Here is a 20,434-nt window from a genome sequence, read left to right as displayed (position 1 = left end):
TGCTGGGGCAGGTGGCACCTTCCCTTTCACTGCTTGGAGAGGTCCTTTTCAGGTCTAACTCTCCTCTCACTAATTTTAGTCTTATGTAATTCAATTACTTTAGTGAGGTTACCTCCCGATTTATGTCATAGAGAGTGAATCAGCCCTTGAGCCTTTTGCTGAACAAAGTATGATGTTACACTATTTCTGGACATCATCATGTGCTGATTTTGCAACAGATAAGAATAATGCTTGGTAAGTCATTAGTACTTCAGTTCAATTTGTGCTAAAATAACCAGCTACATCCCATTTAGTTTCTAAAGCCTCCTCATTATTGCTGCAAACATCAGACCCATGACCTGCTTTTCACTCTGTGAGACAAGGGTAAGTGAATTTAATGTGATCTCTGCATTACAAAAAATCTGCTGCTGCTCCCTTGAAATCAGGTGGTGCCTTATCATTGGCTTCAGTGAAGGTAGGATCAGGTCCAAATTTCAAACACTTAATTTTACAGCAGAAGAGAGTCAGGTTTAAATTACTGCACTTCTTTGGCAAATAATGAATGGGACCTCATTATCTCTATTGGGACGTGACTTTACAGACGATTCCATGCTGAAAGTATGCCACTGATAGACTGGCTCTGTCCTGAACAGTGAAACCTGCACAGAGAATCAGAGGCTGCTAACTTTCAAGACACTTCATTCATTCTCATATCATGAATGGTTTTGTCAATGAATGAGACTACTGACCTTGATGATCTGGTATTGACATTTCCTGCTAGGTACAAGCACGGTGATGCTGTGACAACTGAGCAATATCCCTGCATTCTTTTAAGATGAAGAGTCATCCAAAGTAGCATTTACCAGAATTTCTCTCCTTGTAAGGCATTACAGTGACCTTTTCAATTTCTAAAGCATTTGATATCTCTTATGAAAACAGTATACAGATTGAGAATCGAAGGAGTTTCTCCAGAAGTTTTATGTAGAAAATCTCGGTCTGAGTTTCTGAACATATATTTGCTAACATGTTGAAAATCAAGAAGTGGCAAAATTGATTTGATTAACTTTATCCTTATTGCATATTACAGGTGAAATGCAAATAGCACAGGAATAGAAAATTTTGACCATGATAGATCTATTTGCTCCTGCCACACATTCCCTGAACTCTACTTTTTAGAGGCATTTTGGGGCTGAAACCAGTAGTTCATGTGTGCTTCTCGAGTGTCTATAATGGGTGCTGTGTAGAAAGCGTGTTGAGAGTGCGTAAGAGACTTGATGATTTATGAATTTATTCTTACAAAACATTTCTGAGTCAGATAAATACTGTTATTGCTGTTCTGCACATGGGTAAATTGAGGGGCGGAAAGCTTAAGTAGCACGCACAAGATCACCCAGCAAGTCTAGAGAAAATAGGCTGGAACCAGAACGTTTCATTTCTATTTTCATGTTCTGTAAGTGTTAGATCATCTTTCTCCCATGATTAGCTGCTAGTCTGGCACAAACTCAGGACCATTATGATAGAGCTATTTTTCATACAATGGGATGAGACTGCCATGGCTTTAATTACAAGCATGTGTTCACTCCTTTATGGCATTGTGATTGTTATGTAAGGTGATGTGTAAAATTAATGAATTTTAAATTAGGAGTTTACATTACAAACCCTTTGGGGCAGGGAAAATTTGCTTTCTCCCTGTTCATACAGCACTTACTAACTTGGAGTCCTAGGTAATGACTGGGCTTTGGAACTGGTACACCAATGCAAGAATAAAAGTAATTATCAGATTATTTTTATTCAAGAAGAAAATGTTTTACGTAAATAAGGAGGAAATCCCACCTTCAGAAATCTGCAGAAATGTTTGTACTTCTGACTGAACATACTTTTCATAGAATTCAGAACTGGGATGGGACACACAGTTTTAAACTTGAGTTTAGGAGTAGAAACATCCTAAACATGTCCCATATGTTTCTAAATTTTGTAAATTTAACCCAACTCTTTTGGAGAACAATATGATGATTTTAGAAATGAATAAATGATGATACATTTATAGCTTCTTTTCAAAGAAAAGAAAGGTAGCCAATCCTTATGACTAATAACTATTATTTAAAGTACAATCTGAGACGCTTGTAAAATTTCAGCCAGGGTCTTGGCATGACTTGGTGCCCAAGAAAAGGATATCTATATTGGGAATCAGCTGCTCTTACACAATCTTTTTGATGATTTGGAACCACTTAAAATAAGGGGTTGATGATATAATACATTCTTTGGATTTGGAGATGTTCATCTTATTCCTGCTTTGAATTAAGTGAATATATTGGTGGTTTAGTTAAATGTCTCTTAAGTCAAAATTATATGTCTTTCCTTATCCTGCATTTGAAGCCAGATCCAGCTCTTACTGTAAAAAGAAACATACAGGTGTGAAGAACTTTCAGCTGCTCTAAGAGTGAGATTTCAAATACTGCAGTGGATTTGAAGCTGTGGTCGGCAGACCACCAAAGACCTGGGGAGTGTCTGTACAAGAGCTGGCTCATCAGATAGACTGACTGGGTTTTTTTTGTTTGTTTGTTTGTGATTTTTTTCCCCAACAGTTTAATGGTGCTAAAAGTAGCTAAAAACACATTAAATATTTCCTAGCTAGCACTTTCAAATGTTAACAGTTGTGCTTGCCTCAGGGCTGTTATTCAGCCACCAAAAACCAGAAGGTTTCTGTGTGATCAGAAAGCAGGGATGAGTCTTAATGATAAAACTTAGGAAGATGCTGCCTGTAGTCTGAAATTCTTAAGGAATCTCTGGTCTATGTCCTGCTTAAAACCTGTTGGTAAATGCAAACATCTGACTTCACTAAGCAACAGAGGTGTATTTATATCATTGTGAGAATGCAGACAGGGTGCTTGTGAATTGTAATGATTTTTTCTGATGTGATACTGTCAGTACAAGTTATTTGGAGGACTTGCTGCTGGTAATATGCTCTACAGCAGCTACTATTCACCAAATAATAAAATAAAGCTATGATATATTATTTAATCACCTAATAGAACATTGCAATCTATATATTTAATCTGTAAAGCTTATAAAGGATACAAGATTAAAAGTGGCAGTCATTGAAGCAGAATATATACTGTGCATTTGATTAACAATTATAAAAACATGATGAATCAAAAGCCTAGGCTATATTTTTCTCCTTTGTAACTCCATCCTATGTTATTCAAGCTATTTCTCTGCCACCTAAGGCAGAGAAATAAGCCTCAGTAAAATTTAGCCACCCATAGGTGTGGCATTTCTAGATCTGGTATTCAGCTCTTGAAGGCGCTATTTTCCCACCAAATCTGGAAGGCAGAAAACTGTTTCACTCATATTTTTCTGCAACCAGAGAGGTGGACATAGCAAGGAGAAGCATGGGTTATCAAAATAATTTTTGCTATGCAATATGCTTATAAATCAGACATTTCACAATGCTACTTATACAGAGTTCATGATGGCAATTGTCTGTTTGCTACCACTGGGACTACTAAAAGGATTTGTCACTGAAATTCTTGAGGCCAGTATAATCTTTGGCCATTTTTAGACTGATGCAATGCAAAATTTAAAAAGTAAATAAAACTTAGATAAACTCTGTGCAAAGAAATAGGCAAAACTAGGGGAATCCACTCTAGGTGAGTTGTCTAAAAGAAGAAATCGATTTCAACAGCCACAGTACATCAATTGTGAATTGCTGAAACTATTAATTAAAGCCATTACTTGGGAATCAATAGAAAAGAAACTGTATCCATTTGCTCAATCCAGCAATTTAAATTTCTCAGGATGCCATGTATAAACTGTGAAATGTATCTTTAAAATAAAGTTTTTAATTAGAACTGGCAGTTCTGAACCTGCTGTTGGCAGGAGCCAACCTACTGAAAAAGAGCCCGATGCAATAGACTGTAAAGTGTATTTTCTTGATGCTTTAGCATTTAACAATAATAAAAGAAAGAAAAAAAAGAACTATCATCTTATAATACTTTAAGTTCTGTTTCAGCATCAACATTAGAAGATTTTTTTCTCTATAGTTAAAGCAGCTTGGAATTTTCAATTGTCATTCTTTTACAATAGATAAAAATGCGCCAAATAGGTGCCAAATACAGATGGTTTCCTGAAGGGTGAAACCTGTTTTACAGGAACACACACAAAAAAAGAAGAAGTAAAAATGACTAAAAGGAAAAAAAAAACCCCACTTGCTATAGCAGATTCAGCAGTTTAAGTGCCACCCTACAATTCATGGTTGGACTGCTGATGCCAGTAATCCTTCAGTGGTTGTGACCTGATTCAAGCACTCAAACAAGCACACGCTGAATTACGCTCTGCTTAAATTGTATTGTCTCTTACCAGGACTTAAGCATGTGCTTAAAGTTCAATATCTGAATTTTAAATAGGGTTTAGGCATGACACCTGCTTGGCAGAAATTACTCAGTTATTTTCAAATATGCCTCACTGCTTGTTCCCCAGAATAAGTGGTGCTAACATTTTAAAAAAATCCTATCTTAGGCTGAGTAAAATAGGTTAATTTTTTGCTTTGGTGAACATCCATGGTGAGGAAATAAAAGTTTATGTTGAGGGCCAAAAGATTAAGTGAATAAAAGGGCACAGTATCCTGCGCCACCTGTTTCTGCTCATTCTTTTGAGAAACGTGAGTCCAACTGTGCTTCCCTTTCACCTGTGGTTTAGGGGCCTTGGTGGCTTCTGCATTCCTCTTCTTTCACGTTGCGTTGCCTTTGATGCTTTTTAGAAAAATCCATTTTTTCTGTAGTTGAAGCCCAATAACCCTTGTTGCTGACCTCACCAGCCGTGTGCTCAATGTGAGCATGACTCACAGTAGCGATGAGGAATCCTTGTTCTCTCTAATTTGCCTTTCTCAAGGAAGAAAGGGGGAGCGGGGGTTGGGGGGGAGTGGGTGGTGGTGGTGAGGGGATGGGGGAGATTCTGGTATTTCCAAACTCACTTGCTGGAAGTGTTGTGTCAGTTACGATAATTTGGTCTAGCGCATAAATCCTTAGGCTGACTTGTGATTCCCAGCACACCCCTTGTAGTCTAATTGAGGAATTGCTTTTCTGTCAGTCACATACTGTGGCGGAAATGCAAGAATGTGGGAAACAATAGGAGCAGGCTCACACTGAGTCAAAACAGATAAAGCCAAATTGCTTGTTGGACTGAAAGATGGGAGCAAGTAAGTTGGTTAGAAAGCCATTGCTGGTGCCCGTGCAGAGGGTTCTTGTCCAGTGTGGGAGCATGGGGGATAGTCAGGCAAACCAGCAAGAATGCCATGAACCTTTTCTTTATGAAAGAGGAAGGATAAGGGCATCAAAATAACACAGTACGCTAGAGCCTGCAGGGTGAGGAGAGTACTCTCCAGATTGATCTGCAGGTAAGAGATAGCTGGGGTAAAATAAGCCCATGAACAGGCTGGGTGTGCATGGACTGTGTGGGAGTGAGGGATCTGTGCTGGGATCTGGGATCTGACTGGGCTGCTCCCAGGCTGCCAACGCTCCGGATCAGTTCAAGATGGCTGCCCAAGGGAGCACGTGGCGGGCTTCTCTTCCCTCTGGAGACTTTTGTTTGTTATTCCTTTTCTGGTTATTTCCTCTAATCTGAAGAACAAGATGTCCTTAATGAAAACAGATGTTTTGCTCCCTTGCATATGAAAAAAATATAATTCCCCCAAAATAGAATAAACAGAATGCTGAAAGCAGTGAGGGATTTCCATAAACCTCTTCCTCAATGCCCTGACCTGGCTGCTCCCTTTGCCCCTGACACATTGTGGAAGCTGTCGATGCAAAGGTCCGTGGTGAGACCTGGGTGTAGGAGTGAGTGAGCTGTGTGCCTCTGTAAAGTGTAAACACCACACTGAGCTGGCTCACAGCTTTCCTCATCCATGGTCTCCCACTGTGAGATCCTGGTCAATGGCAGCTTTTGTCATTGGCTTCAGTGTAACTCGGAATTGGTCCCAGTATTTAATTTAAAGCACAGCACACAAAACACCAAAATCACAACATCCCTGCTACATTTATAGAGCTGCATAAGCCACCGATTAACAAATGGATGAGATACTGAACTTTGCTTTACCATCTGTCTTTAATTACATAAAATAACTTGAAGCAATTAACAAGAAAGAAACACTGTGACACAAATAAATAAATCCTATTGATAGAAACAGATGAGGGAATACTTGAATATATGGATGAAAGTCACCAAAGCTGCATGATCTGAACTCAATAATATTAAAAATACTATCTGAAAGATTTACACTGACATTGCCAATTATTTTTGAAAAAGAATAGTTACCTGTGAAGATGCAGAGAAACAAAAGGAAAGCTCTGTGTGTGTGACTACAAAAGGCAATGTGTGGTCTATCCAACAGTCTAAGTTTTTCTTTCACAGATAAGAGAAATTAATATCAACAGAAAAATATACAAAGCATGAAGTTTCATAACTGTGGACCTACAATGAGTCATGTAAGTCTGTGTGCTTTTGAGTGTTTAGGCACCAGTCGGGATTAGGCTTTTTAACACTTTCCAGGATTTAAGTTCTAAGCCCACTTTTTCAGCATTCAAATACACGTGTTTGCCTTCTCTGTCTAAGCATTTAATACAAATGAGTACTGTACAACAGATATTGAGTGACTGCTGAGGTGATTAAGACCTGACTAACTGATAGGTGTCAAAAAGCAGCTGTCAGCTCTGAAGGAAAGCTCTGGAGTCAGTTTGCAGAAATGGGTGTTACTCTTGGCAGGCCCAAGTACTGCCCTTAATGGTTGAGAGACAAGTACATCCCTAGTTAAACAATGCTTAGTAAATTAGGGAGGAAATTAAAATTGGTGGAACGATAAATAAATTGTGAAGATGGAGCAGCCCAAGTTGGTAAGCAGGACCTCTGCAGAAAAAAATCTTAAATCATGCACAAATAGTGTCTGTATTGATGCAATAGAAATCATATCCCAAGGGTGGTGCTAGAAGAGTCCATGGAATCACTGTGGGGAAGCAATTGGACACAGGACTTGATCTGATGGTGTAGAAGAGGAATGACATCCTCTTTGAGCAAGTTAGCAGGGAGATATGAGTTGACTTATGTGGCTGGGGTGTGTTGCAGCACAGTGGGTGCTAGAAATCTGAGAAAGGGTGGGAGAAAAAGTACAAGAACTGCTTGCAGATTGGAAAGTACGTTTTGTTTCCCTTACCAAAATGAGATGACTGGATTACAGTGTATAATTACCTTCACAACAAGAAAAAAAGTGTCTTGCATCAGATGAATATATTACAAGAATCAGTGGGTGGAAATATAAGCCAAGCAAATTTAAGCAAGCATTGAGGCTTGGATTTATAGCAGTAAGTGTGATGAACTGCTGAAACAAACTGCCCAAGAAAGCGATTGTGTACATATCAAAATATGTATCCCTTTCAGGAAAACACATGTCAGCCAAGCAGATATTGTGGGCTCTGTATATAGGGAATGGGGCAATGCCTGCGACAGAAATGTTAGACAGGACAGTTAATGGATATTTCTGACCTCAAAGGTCATAAATCGAGGACAATGTCTTTAATATTTTAAATATTTAATAACTTTAATATTTTAGACCAAGTTCTGTTTGTTTCTTACAGCTAAGTCATCCAACTAATCCCAAGGAAACACTGAGGCAAATAGTATCAGGAACAGCAAGTAGTATGGTCTTGCAAAAATTAAAACATATGAAATATTCCTTTCATGTTAATATGCAACATATAAATTCTATATCTAACAGATTTGGGGACCAAGGCTGTAGGCTGTAGCCAGGATGCTCCAAGTTGGCACCCAGCAAGCAAGGCAGTATGCTCAGTGAGTGAACTGAGAGATACACAGCATGATGGGAATGTGGGTGAGTGCTGTGTGCAGCACTGAATGTGTCATTTGACACGGTTTCAGGTATTCGTGTTGAGAGAAAGAACTTCAATTGTTTTGGCGGAGAACACTGCTGTGTAGACTAAAATGGGAGAAAGAATGTAAACAAAGAGCAATGATCAATTGTTGTAGCTCGTGGAAATGTCTTATAGGTCACGTCAGGGACTTTTGACAGACATTGTTCTATTTAGTATCTGTATGATAATCTCAAAGTAGAGGTAAACAGCAAAATAGTGAAATGTGGTGATGATACTCAACCAGGAAAGAATGTAAACAGAAGAAAGCAGATAATGATATCAAAGGAATGGGAGATACTAGAAAGCTAAGCACAAAATTGCCCAAACAATTCACAATTAAAAAAAAAAAAAAGGAAAACAGAACAAACCAAACATGAAGATTTATTGGAATGTACATGTCCTGGCCATCAGTATTTCTGATAGAGTTTCAAGGTATAGTGAAGAGAAGACCAGATGGGAGAGAGGTAGGAGGGAGGTATGAATTTGCACAGTTATAAAAGCTGTGCATGTACACATATGTACCATGAATCAGGGAGGTAAGAATGCCTGTGTAAAAGATCTGTGCTATTACATTCAACTCTGTGTTCAATATTGCCAGCCACTGACTGACTGGAAGGACTTGGAAGAAATCCCACAACGATTCAAAGGCTGGAAAAAACACTTGGGGGAAAGACTCAGGCTCAAACCAAACATCTCATTAAGCATAAACTTAACTCAAAGTGTATGAGCTGTGCTGCAGATTTACAACTCCCTTTACAGCCCTGCTAGGTGGCTTTAACAAAGGAACTACATGTCAGGTTAAACAGTGCACATGTTAAAGCACTTCATCAGCCTGGAGCAGGAAGGGGCTTGGTTAGATCAGTGGGGAGGAAACGTGATCAAAATCTGTGAGCCCTTGGCCACCAAAAGGTGCATACTGGCTGCATCAAAATCACCAAGCAGTCATTTATTACCACAAGGCATGGAGCAAAGGTCTGTGAAGTCTTAAACCAGCCAACATTATAGAAGAGGGAGAGGATGGCACCTAAATCATGCCCTTTGTGTGTATTTTTTTTAAGGTGAAAATTGGAAGGCTGTCAGATGGTCTTTCAAGGGGAGTTCATATTGTTGGGGATTTAGGATAGGTTTGAGTAAAGCATTAGAGAATGTATGTCTTTATATTGGAAAGCTCAGTGTTCTTCTCTATCCCAAGAATTCCTATAGTTACCACAGAACCTTCACAATTCAAGATGGGAGGAACAGTTCCCTTCTGAGCTCTGAAATCATCTCTGTGATTGTTCATAAAACAGTTACTGTGAGGCTGAATTCCTGATGCTGGTTTTCAAACCAAAGAAAATTAATCTTTAAAGAATAGGGCTGTGGAATGCTGAACTGGATTCCCAGATACGATGGGAATATCTCCCCTGTGTAACCATTTATTGTGCTTATAACTGAGAATTATCTGAGGTAGAGAGCAGTTTGTTCTCTAAGAATGGTATTTTGGGGGAGTTAGCACTCAGTTCTTTTGCAAAGTCAAGAGGAGGTGAATACCCATCTCTTTAGACTCTTAATCATTGGCACAGACTGAAAAGGGGCTTTTTTTAAATTTTAGTCAGAAATGGTAGGGGAAAAAACTCTCTCCTGGAAAAAATTAACACTTCAGTGTTTTGCTTAAATGATGATTCTAGGCTTATAATAGTGTAACTATCACATGATTTTATAGCTAGTATTAACAAATCACTGCAGATTTAATTTTGTCATTCAGAAATAAATTAGTGAAGAAAGTGTTGACTTTGGTAGGGATTTAGTTCTGGAAAATTAGCAGGCACTTTTCTGGGCTTTACTAGTCAATACCCACAAGAATTTAATAAAACCCTTGCATAGATTATGAAATAAGTAACAGGGAAAGACCAAATGAGTGATGATTAGGGCAGAGCTTCCCTTTACAAGTCTTGATCGAACAAATTTTTCAAAGTCAGGTTTCTCATCAGAGAACTGAAGTCAGGATGTAGGGTTAAATTATTCACATGAGTGAGTATCTACAGATCTTTCTCCTTTTTCTTCTTTCTCACTAACCTTTGCAATCCAGTTTTATGTTTTGCTGCTTTATTAATACCCTAGTGCTTTGCCTCTCCCAACAGGATGTCTCTATAAGATCTTTATGTGCCAAACTCACAACCTGCTGCTCTCTTCGTGCATTTGCTTAGTTTTAGCATTCAGCACTCAGTCCCCTTTGGATATTGAGTTGCTGCAGCAGTTGTTAAATATTTTATGTGTAGTACAATACAAAAGCTACCAAAAGAGGGCAACATATGAGCCAACAATAAGAAATGCATCCTGACAAGTTTACGGTTGTGTATTTGTGACACCCTCCCCCCCTTTTTTTTGATAGAAAAAGAAATTTTAGCAGAGCTGGTCAGTAAACAGAATTTCCATCCTATGGGAAATTCCAACACTTGGAGAAAAAGAGAAGGTGGTGAAGTTTTCAGGGACTGAGAATTCCAAGAGAATATATTTGGCATGGTGGAAGTGTTCCGTAAGTGTCAAATCATTCTCACACCAGAGAACCCGAAAGTTATAATGACATTAAAATATTCAATTTAGTAGGAGCATGTTAAATATATGAATGCTATATAAAGTTCAAAACAAGATTAAACAAAACAAGGAACTACTGATATGTTTTCACTTTATGGAAAGCAATAATTTAAATATAATTTACTGTAAATAATAATTTGTCTCCATTAAAAATGTTGTCAAAATGAGTATGCTCTCAAAAAAGCAAGCTGATTAAGATGAAGTTGTATTTCCTTGAAGAACGTTTCCTCTGAACATGGTTTAATTATCTTTTCTCTTCGTGAAATGCCTGAGAGAATTTCAGAATACTCTTAATAACCCTGCAAGAGACTAAGGTAAATTGGCTGCATTCCAGAACTGTCCCCAGTGCTCTGTTTGTGAAGTGAGACAACGCCAAGTGCCCAAACACCAGGTGTGTGAGCTCTGGAGCTACTATACCCTGGACAACACTGAACATGCACTCATTGCCAAAAAGTTTATTATAAACAAAGGGTTTTTAAACTATTCCATAGCACTCCAAGGAATTAGGCAGTCTTGAACACATGCCAGCATGGCAACGGGTACAATAAGCAAATATAATCTACCTCACTTAGGGTAAATATTTGGCTACAAATGTATTGAGAGCTCTTTAATTCTTTGCACACTTCTGTGATGAGAACCAGAGGAAAGGCAGTGGCGATGCAAGGACTGGAGGGTGATTTTTTTCTTCTCTTATCAGCTGCACAGATAGGCTAGCTGCCAATCAAATTAAAAACCTCACTGAAGGAAATGAATGAAGACCTGTAGGTGTACAAATCTGCTGTTTATACAGCTGCCTCAAGTTCTGCTAATGATCAACCAGAATCAGCCACATCTTCATGGAGATGTACAAAATTCTGCAGCAGTGTCCAGGAGACTGACTATGGAAATCAGGGCATCCTCAGGTTTTTTCCCCGTATTTATTTTTTTATCTCTTTTTTTCAAAATTCTGCTTTCTGCCTGCCTCTATTAGGGCTTAGAATGCTGCAAAGTATCTGGAAAGGAAAGAGGGTCAGATCTGTGATCTACTTGGAGGGCAATGAAATATTTGGAAAGTTTGGAAGTACTCACCCATTTTGAAGACAGGATGTTCTGCTTGCAGGAGCAATACCTTATCTTCTCTCATTTACCCACGTCCTGCTTTTGCATCTGTATTTCTGCGGATCCCAAAAGAAAAGATTTACTCTTCCTAGCCAGAAACAAGCAGAGGTTTCTGTCTGGAGGGTTTCTGTACTGTCTGATCTATCTCATCAGCAATGGCTTCACATCATTCACCTGATGGAGGGCTGCAGAATCACAGGGTGTCCAATGAGATGCTCAGTGTAGGAATGACAGGAGTGCACACTGTCTGTATGGCTGGATTGAGTGTATTGACTCTAATCACTAGGCTTTCAGACAGCTTCTGTATTCTGGATATGGAGGAAGATATTTACACTTGTCTGCTTGTCCTTCATTTCTTGTACTGCTCATCTATTTTTGATTTATGTCTTGATACTCTCTCCCAGGCAATGATGCCACTTTTGGGAGACAAGCAAGGAACAGTACGGAAGGTAACAGAAATATTTTAATAGCATTGAGAGGTGTGGCTCATTATCTGTTTGTGTTTATTTGTAGGGAAAAAAGGTGATTTGCACGCCTAAATAGCCTTACCTCATGGGTATGAGCCTACATGTCTGACTGCCATCTTCCATCGACACTTTACCCAGCAGCCCAGGGACTGGTGTTTATTCAGAAAAGAATTGGCCCATGCACACAGACACACTGATTCTCACAAATGGTTCTGTGTATGCCTTGGCTTCTCGACTTCTGCCAAATTCAAGCCTAAATTCTAGGAAGCAACAATAACACTAACAGGAATCACGTCAGACTTGAAAGAGATTGCTTTAGCTCTGTGAACACAAAATGGACTTCTTTTTCTTCCTTAGAAGTGATTTTTAAACATGCCTTGGCTTCTCTGAGCCAGCATAGTTTCACCCTGCCAGTCAGGTTACGAAGACGAATCTGTTACCCCCTTTTGCAGATGTGGTATGTGAGCCTAGTTACATCACATTTCAAGGCAGATGGATCTCTGAAGGAAGCTCCACTATCCAATCATGTGCTTTCTGCCCCTTGCTATTGATTCTTGTGGTTAGTCTGTTTCTGATTTTATTTTTCTGTGTAGTTTAAGGGCAAGTCTGTGGTTTGCCCCATGTGTCCAAATGAGGGAGCAAGGGTGCAGAAGACTGCCTGAAAATAAATAAATCAGAAACAGATAGACTAATTACAACGATAAATGCCAAGGGATGGAGAACACACAGCACCCTCATGATCAGATATGCCTGGCCTGTTGGAGGAGGGATGGATGTTTCACTGTGTGATGCAACCCTGCAACAGATTGGAGAAGAGAGCCAGAGCGTCCTCTTCCTTGCCTGGCTGAGCAAAACCCTCTTGTGTGGTTTGCCCGCACGGCATGTCCCAGCACGGGGAGAAACAGCCTCCCTGAGGTAAGGGTGGGGAGGAGCGAGGCTGGGAAATCAGGGGCTGCTCTTGCCTCCCCAGTGCCTGCCCCAACAGCCAGCAGGGCTAAGCTGACACGAGGAAGGATGTAATCTACTCCTGGTTGTTTCATGCTCAGGGCACATTACTTCCTTCCATGGACTAAGAGGATAGTCATGGATGTCACCCTGACTCATGGTCTCCTGGGGCAGCCTGGCTCTGTGCCATGCCTATAATCAGATGAATCGGGGGGTGAATTAGGAAGGCTTTTGATGTCATTCTCTGAGAGCTGCACCACAGGAGACAAAGACTTCTTAACGTAACATCAGGCTGTATCTTAAACATAACCATGAAACTAACTTTGACTTGCCAGCAGCTGGTACAGACAGTGGCCTCCCTACACCGCTCTGGCACTTAGCATAAGAAATGTCATTATGTGGGTGGATTAGGCAGAACCTGTCAAAGTTGTGTGCGTGTTCTTTGGCTGTGTTTCCCTCCCCAGGCTAATAATGCTGAAGAGATGGGGAGTGGGTTGACACATTTTCTGGCATGTGTCATGTAACCCAGTGAAGTGGAGGACATGTCAGTCACAAGACTTTTGTGCTTTAGTAAGGCGCAGGCAGCAGGGACACGCTGCAGTGGCTAGCAGCCTTAATCCTCTCTGGATTCACACCCTTAGCACCTTCATCGTGGTTACAGCTTCCCCAGGGTTCTCTGACAGACCCACAGGTATGTTTGGAGAAAAGCAGTGTACCCAGGCAGGTGTTGTTTAAGCTCATGTTACCTACAGACCCTGAAGCTCTTTGCAAGTTAACTGACATGATTTCCATAAGAACCACTGAATTTAGCACAGGGGGAAATATTCATTGCTTGTTTTGCAATGTGCAGAAATGTTCTATACCAGTTCAGCAGAGGATACAAAGAATAACTGTGCCTGATAAGAAGACATTTTTAGGATAGAAGACTCTAAAGCAAAATAACCAGGGACTGATGAAATTTAGGACACAGTCACTGTTTCTGGTTCCCTAATCAAGAGTGGGGGATGTTGATATAAATATTGGACTGAGAGAATTCCCACAGTCTAGCACAATCTCAAGGTAAATCATTCTCAGGAGATTATGGAAGAACAGTGCATTCAGTCTCACAGAGAAGCTTGGTTTTGCACAGCTGCCTGCTTAACACCTGTGCTGAGGAGATGAAGTTTACTCCCTGGGCTGAAGCAATATGCCAGGCTGGTTCCTCACAAATCATCATCAGAGGAGCAGAAGATGGAATGAGCATGTATGCCCTGCATGACAGAAATGCCATCTTCTGTCTCTGCCTGTGTGTTGCAAGTTATGTTGGGAAAAGATGTATCAGCTTAGATGCTGACTGCACACCCCAAAACACACAGAGCTACAGGTCTGATGTGACTTGTGGCAGGCACAGCACCCAATTCACTGGGAAGAGCTACTGTACTATTTTCCTTGAAGCTCATAATATTAAAAAAAAAGAAAAAAAGAAGTAGAGCCAGTAGCTTCTGCAAGTAACTACAGCTAAACGACAGCTACTACTCTGCTGCAGCATCTGTAGTCTATCAGGTCAGGTCTGCCATGCCCAGGTGCCACATTCTCATTCCATGTAAAAGTGAAGAGCAGCAGCTGCACAACTGGTAGAAATATAACTTGGCAGGCATGGAGGCAACCTGTGGAGGGAAACTGCATGATAACCCCACAGAACACGGGGTGCCTCCTCCCTTCACTTGCTGTGTTGAGTCATAGCATAGGGGGGATTGTATTAAGGGGTAACAGAACGTGCCCCTTGGCTGGACCTCCTGCAAACACATCATTGGTGTGACGTGGGTGCTGCCCTGTGTCCCACACAGCTTGTCACCAGGGTGTCACTTGGGGACAGGAACCTGAGGGACTGCAATGCCATGCTCTGAGGGATGTCCTATGCCAATTATGCCATAGGGGAGGCAGAGATAGAGGACAGTGATGAGGTGGGAGATGACTCTGACAATTTACTCTTGCTTGTACCGCATAACACTTGTGTGAAGTTGAGAAAACCTGCATCAACACGATGACTGACACAGAATTTGTATTGTCCCATGACCAGTGTGACCCTGCTCAGACTGCCAGACAACGTCACATCTCCAGTTGTGTAACACCACCATGCTCTCTAGATCCCAGGTCTTTAAACATTATTGAGCTAACTGTTTGTACCCTGGGGTGGGAATTCAAATATTGTTTATCAGTGGAAATGTTAACTACGTGTCCTTTATTGGGAGTAAAGCAACCTGATTTCTCATACTTCTTCTGAAAGCAGGAACTCATTGGAGAGAAAAAAAGTGTGCCAGCAGAGAAAAAGGAAGAGCTTTCATCTATGAGTGAGTACACAATGTGCAGGGTACAAAACAGTGTTTTGGTAGATACCAGTGTTTTGCAATTCAAGGATCACATGACTGGAAAAAAAATCCACTTTGCCATGATATTTTTCATTTACAAACAAATAAATATTAGGTTAAACTCTGTTAATTTATTGCTTTAATTTCTCCCCACCTTGTTTGTTTCCCTATTTTCTTGTACGGTACTGTGTATATTGTTTGGTTCCTTGCTTGCTTTTATTTGAAATAATTTTGCATGTAATTTTGTGAACTCTTGCAGAGCAGAGAGACTAGTAAATGTGTATGTTTATGCACCTTTGTGCTTGTACAAAGAATGATGGATAGTTAATAAAATGCACATCACTGCAATCCTTTCATGCTTAAGATCCCCAAACAGAAACTGTGAGTATTCAAATAAAATAGAACTGATCCAAAATGTACATATTTAGCTTAGATAATAGCAGTCCCCAGATACGTGCTTCTTTCTGCAGTTGGAAATCTGTCAGTTGAACAAAGAGCAGGATATAGAGTGAATTAGGCTGTCCTTAAAGCTTTATGTGATAGACACACTTTATGGAGTTAGTTCCTTTTCTCCCACATTTCAAAAGCAGATTCAGAGCCTAGTTATCACGATGGCAAACTCCACAAAATCATCTTTTTGTAGTCAAGGACTGCAATATTTTTTAAAAGTCAGAATAAATATTCAAAGAACAGTTTGTCCCAAGGCTTATAGTTCAGCTGTAGAAAGTTTCTTCTTGATCCATCCATCTGAGAAATTGTTCCTGAAAGTCATTCTGCATAAGGGTGTTTTGGCTATTTTTTTCAGGCAGAAAAAGTATAAATGAGCTGTAAAGCTCGTGTTGTTCTGAACTCTTTCTCTCCTCTTTCACCATGAGTTCATCAAACAAAATTCCACAAGAAACAAATGTTATTATGAGATTAGCAGAATGAACGCCAGAGTTCAGATACTAAACTTTTTTTTTAAAAAACAGTGAGCTTAATGACATGAAGGAAGTTGTAGTTTAAACATCAAGGTCAATTATTTCGTTAAATATTATTTAAAAGTTCCTTGCCTTGAAACAAAACCAGAGCTATCCTTTTCCCAAAAATGCAAACAGATTATGCTGCCCTGTTTGTCAGCTTCAATAGATAGCTTCTATTTGATCTTCAAATGAAAACAGTTTCTATTTCAGATTTATACAACAGGCTGCTTCTAAAAAGAAAAAAGATCTTAAGTTTGGACTGCTGTTTACTTTCCCTTCTAATCCAGTGAGAAGATTTGCATAAGAAAAGCAAGTAGATTTGAGTCTAGCTTTTGCTGTCGACATCGAAAGCATGAGCATCAGTCAGTCCTCTCAATTTATTCAGAAAGAAAACAATTGTTTTGTAAGTCAGGTGAGTAGAAAATCTTTCAGTCAGTTCAGCTGGGTTCTTCTAAAAGTAACAAGGACTATTTATCAAGACTAAGTGGTTTAAGCACATAATGATAACAGTCAAACACTGAGAGTTTAAAACCTACCCCCCCCCCCCACTTTAAAACAACATCCAGAATTGGTGTTTCCTGGATCTTGCAAAGCAGCCCCGTGTATTTGCAGATAGCCTTCTCTCAATTCCTAACAGCATCAGCGTCAGGGGGGCTTCAGTGAGCAGAGCAGTGCTGGGTGGTGGTGGGAGCTCTGGGTCTCAGGACCCAGCAAGTGCCCCCAGCTCCAAGCATGACCCCTGGGGCAAACCATTCACTCCTCTGTAGAATGGGAATAGGGATTCGGACCTACAAGAGTGCTGTGAAGCAGAGTAGTTTTATGTATGCAATGTACTTGAAATTTATTTTTTTGGTTTATAGAAAGGCAAATTATTATTTTTTAGGAAGAGTATTAGAAGGGATACTTTGGATCATGAGCTCAAGTTCCTTGCTGTGGGTGGTAACCACATCTCAGAAGCTGGTTCTCAAACCAGTCAAATTCCATCTTCCAGGTGCTTTGATTCCTTCCTGACTGCGGAAGGCCTTTCTGGGTCCTCAGCACTCTGATGGAGTGAAGGTGCTTTTCTTTTTCCATCTTGAATCCCTTCCTGGACAGTTTGTACCAATTCTTGCTCGTATTTTATTTGGGAGAAGGGGAGAGAAACTGTCTCGCAATTTTCAGATTCATTTGAATTTTTCTCTGAGCCTCAGACACCTGGTGGAAAGATGCCAGCAACGCTGTAGGCTGGTTTGATGTACCAATAAAAATAAAATTAAATTTTAAAAACCCAACCCTCGTGTAAGAAAAGCGTCATTCTTAGAAAGCCTCCAGCGTTCCAGCTAGAGCACAAACAGCTGCTTATTTAGGACTCTTCTCGGGTAAATCCACAGTCTCGGGCCAAAGGGGCCGCAGCTCTTGTGGTCTCGCACTAGCCCAGACCCCCCCCGGTGGGGGAACACACAGGGGAGAAGGGAAGGAACGAGTAGGGAGAGGGAACCATCCTCAAACCGCGGCTGAAACTTCGCCTGAGGAGGGCCGACGCTCCGCTGGGTCGAAGTATGGAGGAGAAGCCTCCGCGGGACGCAGGTCCCGCCCGGGTTCGGCCCCGCGCCCCACGCCCGCCCCGCCGGGCTCAGCCCCGCGGCCCCGGGCTCCGCCGCCCGGAGGAGGCAGCGGGGCTCGGCAGGGAGGGACATCGCTGTTTTGCCCCTTGGCTCGGGTTTTCCCCGGCCCGAGGAACAAGCGCCTTTGTTGGAGCTGCGCTCCCCAGAGCTGGGGGTGATTTTTCGTTTTTTTTTTTTTTTTTGGTTCTGACCTTTCTCCTCCGCTGCCTCCCGCAGGCCCGTCCCCGCAGCGGCGGCCCCGAGGGCGGACGGGGCAGCGCGCCGCCGCCTGTCCCCGGGAGAGCCTTGGGCACGAAGAGGAGCAGCCTGTGGGGCTGAAACGGTGGCGAGCGGGAGAGAGTCGGAGCACTTCGCCGGGGTGTGGGACAGAGGCAGCGGTCCGTGTCCCGAGGCCACCCCTGTCCCTGCTTCCCACTGGCGAAGGCAGTGTGTGCCCCCCGTGGAAATGCGGTGAGGCAGCAGCTCTGCCGGCACGGGGGGCGCGGGCTGCTGCGGAGGGGCCAGGGCCAGGTGTGCCATCGGGAAATACCACCTCCAGCCGCGGATCGAAGAGCTTCCAGGCAATGGCTGCACGGCTCGACAGGGGAGCAAACAGCCCGTCCCCATCCCCCCCTTCGACAACTACAGCCCCCGCAGCCTCCATACCCAGTAAGGCTGAAGCAGCACCCACTAAACATCCTCGAAAAGACCCTGCCGGACCTCTGAAACCCCAAAGAAAACCAAACGCCAAAGTAGAAAGGAGCCAACGGGCCCACCAATGAGCCCCCCCGAATTGTGGGGGAGTCGGTCGGCACCGCCAGCACGGGCGCAGCGCTGCCAGCCCGTGGCTGGCTGCAGGGGGCCCGGCGCCCGGGGGCCCACCCTCACCCTCCAACGCCGACTGCTGGTTCCTAATTCCTACGAATTCAACCACATTCCCCCAGGGATTACGGGGGCAGGATGGGGCTTAACCCCCGAGTACAATTGCAGTGAAGCCACAAGGAAACAGACGGAGGTGAAGGGCAGAGCGCGCTCGCTGCCGTGTTACTGCCGCAAAACTTGCGAGGCGTCGGGGCGCCCCACACAACGGGGGCAGTAAAGGGAGAGCCTCGCCCGAGGGCTCCGATCGCGGAGAGAGGAGCCGAAGAAAACGGGCTTTTCCCGGGAAGCGGGGGCGGGAGCGGCCGGCTGTGCGGGACCAGCCCCCGGTGCGCACCTTCCGCCCCCGCGCGGGACCTGCGCGGCTTTTGCACGGGCGATCGCGCCTGGCCGGCTCACATCGAGCAAGAGCCTTTCCGGGAACAGGCTACTAAGAGCAGCGAGAGCGGGAGGGGGAGGGTGGGTATGAAATAAAAGGCTAAAGAAACAGTGCGATTTTGGGACCAGGACCAAATCCTAACGTGTTACATAAAAGCCACGGGCGGTTCTTATCAGCAAGCCCGGCCTAAAGAGGAACAATCCCCAGGACCGGCTCCAAAACAACCCTGTTAAAGGAACAATTGTGAAATGCCAACTTCCCACCAGCGTATGAACAGCAGGAGCCGGGCATGTCCTGTCTATAACCGGGCTTCTGACAACCGACAGAGAGGGGAGGGGACGGAGGGGGATCTTCTCTTGACAAGATTTATCAAGAAACATTTAACTGGGCTTTAATCATATTAGCAAGAGCCCAATTAGGGCTGAGAGGGAAGCGAGGCTGGGAGAGGAGGAGGAGCAAGCGATGGAGTCACTCGAGGATAAAGTCCTTTCATCAGGCTGCGCTCTCGGCAAACAGAGGAGTGCGAATAATCAGTGCCCTTCACTGGGGGGACGGGGGAGGGAGCGGCTGGGGAATGTGTGTAAAGGATCATTAAGGCCAGGCAGAAGGGGGTTTTTGTTGTTGTTGTTTTTAATTATTACGGCTATTAAGGTGGTGTCTCTGGGCTCCCTCGGGCGCTGTTCTCAGAGACAGAGCGGGGAAGACGCGAAGGGGTTCGGAGGCACCTGCTGCACTGCGATGACCTGATCTGCGTGTGCGGATAGGTCTCTCCCTCCCGGAGCAAAGAGGGGCTCCGTCCCACCCACCCGACCTCATATCACCGAGGGAGAATTTCCTTAAAAGCCCTTTTCCCCGCTCTCGTCTCCCCGATGTCGAGCTCTTCTTCCCCGGCGCATCCTACCTCCCAGCGCGGCTCCTCGGGGGTAGCGCAGCGCCTCACCGCCCCCGGCGAAGCCCAGTCCGGTGCCCAGGGCTCGTCGAAAGCCCCGCAGAAAGCGCGGCGCTGGGAACGCCCAGGTCAGGGGCAGAGGGCAGATGTCCTCCCGGGGTTCAAACTCTCCGTGCTTTCGCTCGGGCAACCTGCCTGGTCCTTAGGGACTCGGTCGCTTCAGCTGTAGGGGATAGGGTGGGCGGACAGCAAAGAAATGAAGAAAAACTAGAGATGACAGGTGGGAGCAAAGGAAGAGGCTGTGGATAAGCCCGTGAACCCCCCTCCCCGGGTTACGCCACCTCGGGACACGGCGGTGGGAGCGCGGCAGCGGCCGTGACCCTCCTCGCGGCTTTCGAGACATCGCCAGCAG

The 20,434-nt window shown here is 43.3% G+C and overlaps 1 long non-coding RNA gene across 2 annotated transcripts in view; it reads right to left on the bottom strand.

Moving 5' to 3' along the window:
• The window catches only part of LOC132329349 (uncharacterized), a 48,890-nt gene extending 28,717 nt beyond the window's left edge, over positions 1–20,173 (bottom strand). For both annotated transcript variants that reach the window (XR_009487035.1, XR_009487036.1), the window contains exons 1-2: positions 20,035–20,173; positions 11,541–11,626 (exon numbers count right to left, since the gene is read on the bottom strand). This is a non-coding gene — a long non-coding RNA (uncharacterized LOC132329349). The remainder of the gene's footprint in view (positions 1–11,540; positions 11,627–20,034) is intronic.
• Between the last annotated feature and the right edge of the window lie 261 nt (positions 20,174–20,434).

This window comes from Haemorhous mexicanus, chromosome 6 (assembly GCF_027477595.1).
Source record: "Haemorhous mexicanus isolate bHaeMex1 chromosome 6, bHaeMex1.pri, whole genome shotgun sequence".
Taxonomy (NCBI): Eukaryota; Metazoa; Chordata; class Aves; order Passeriformes; family Fringillidae; genus Haemorhous; species Haemorhous mexicanus.
This window is presented reverse-complemented; position numbering and strand designations above follow the sequence as displayed.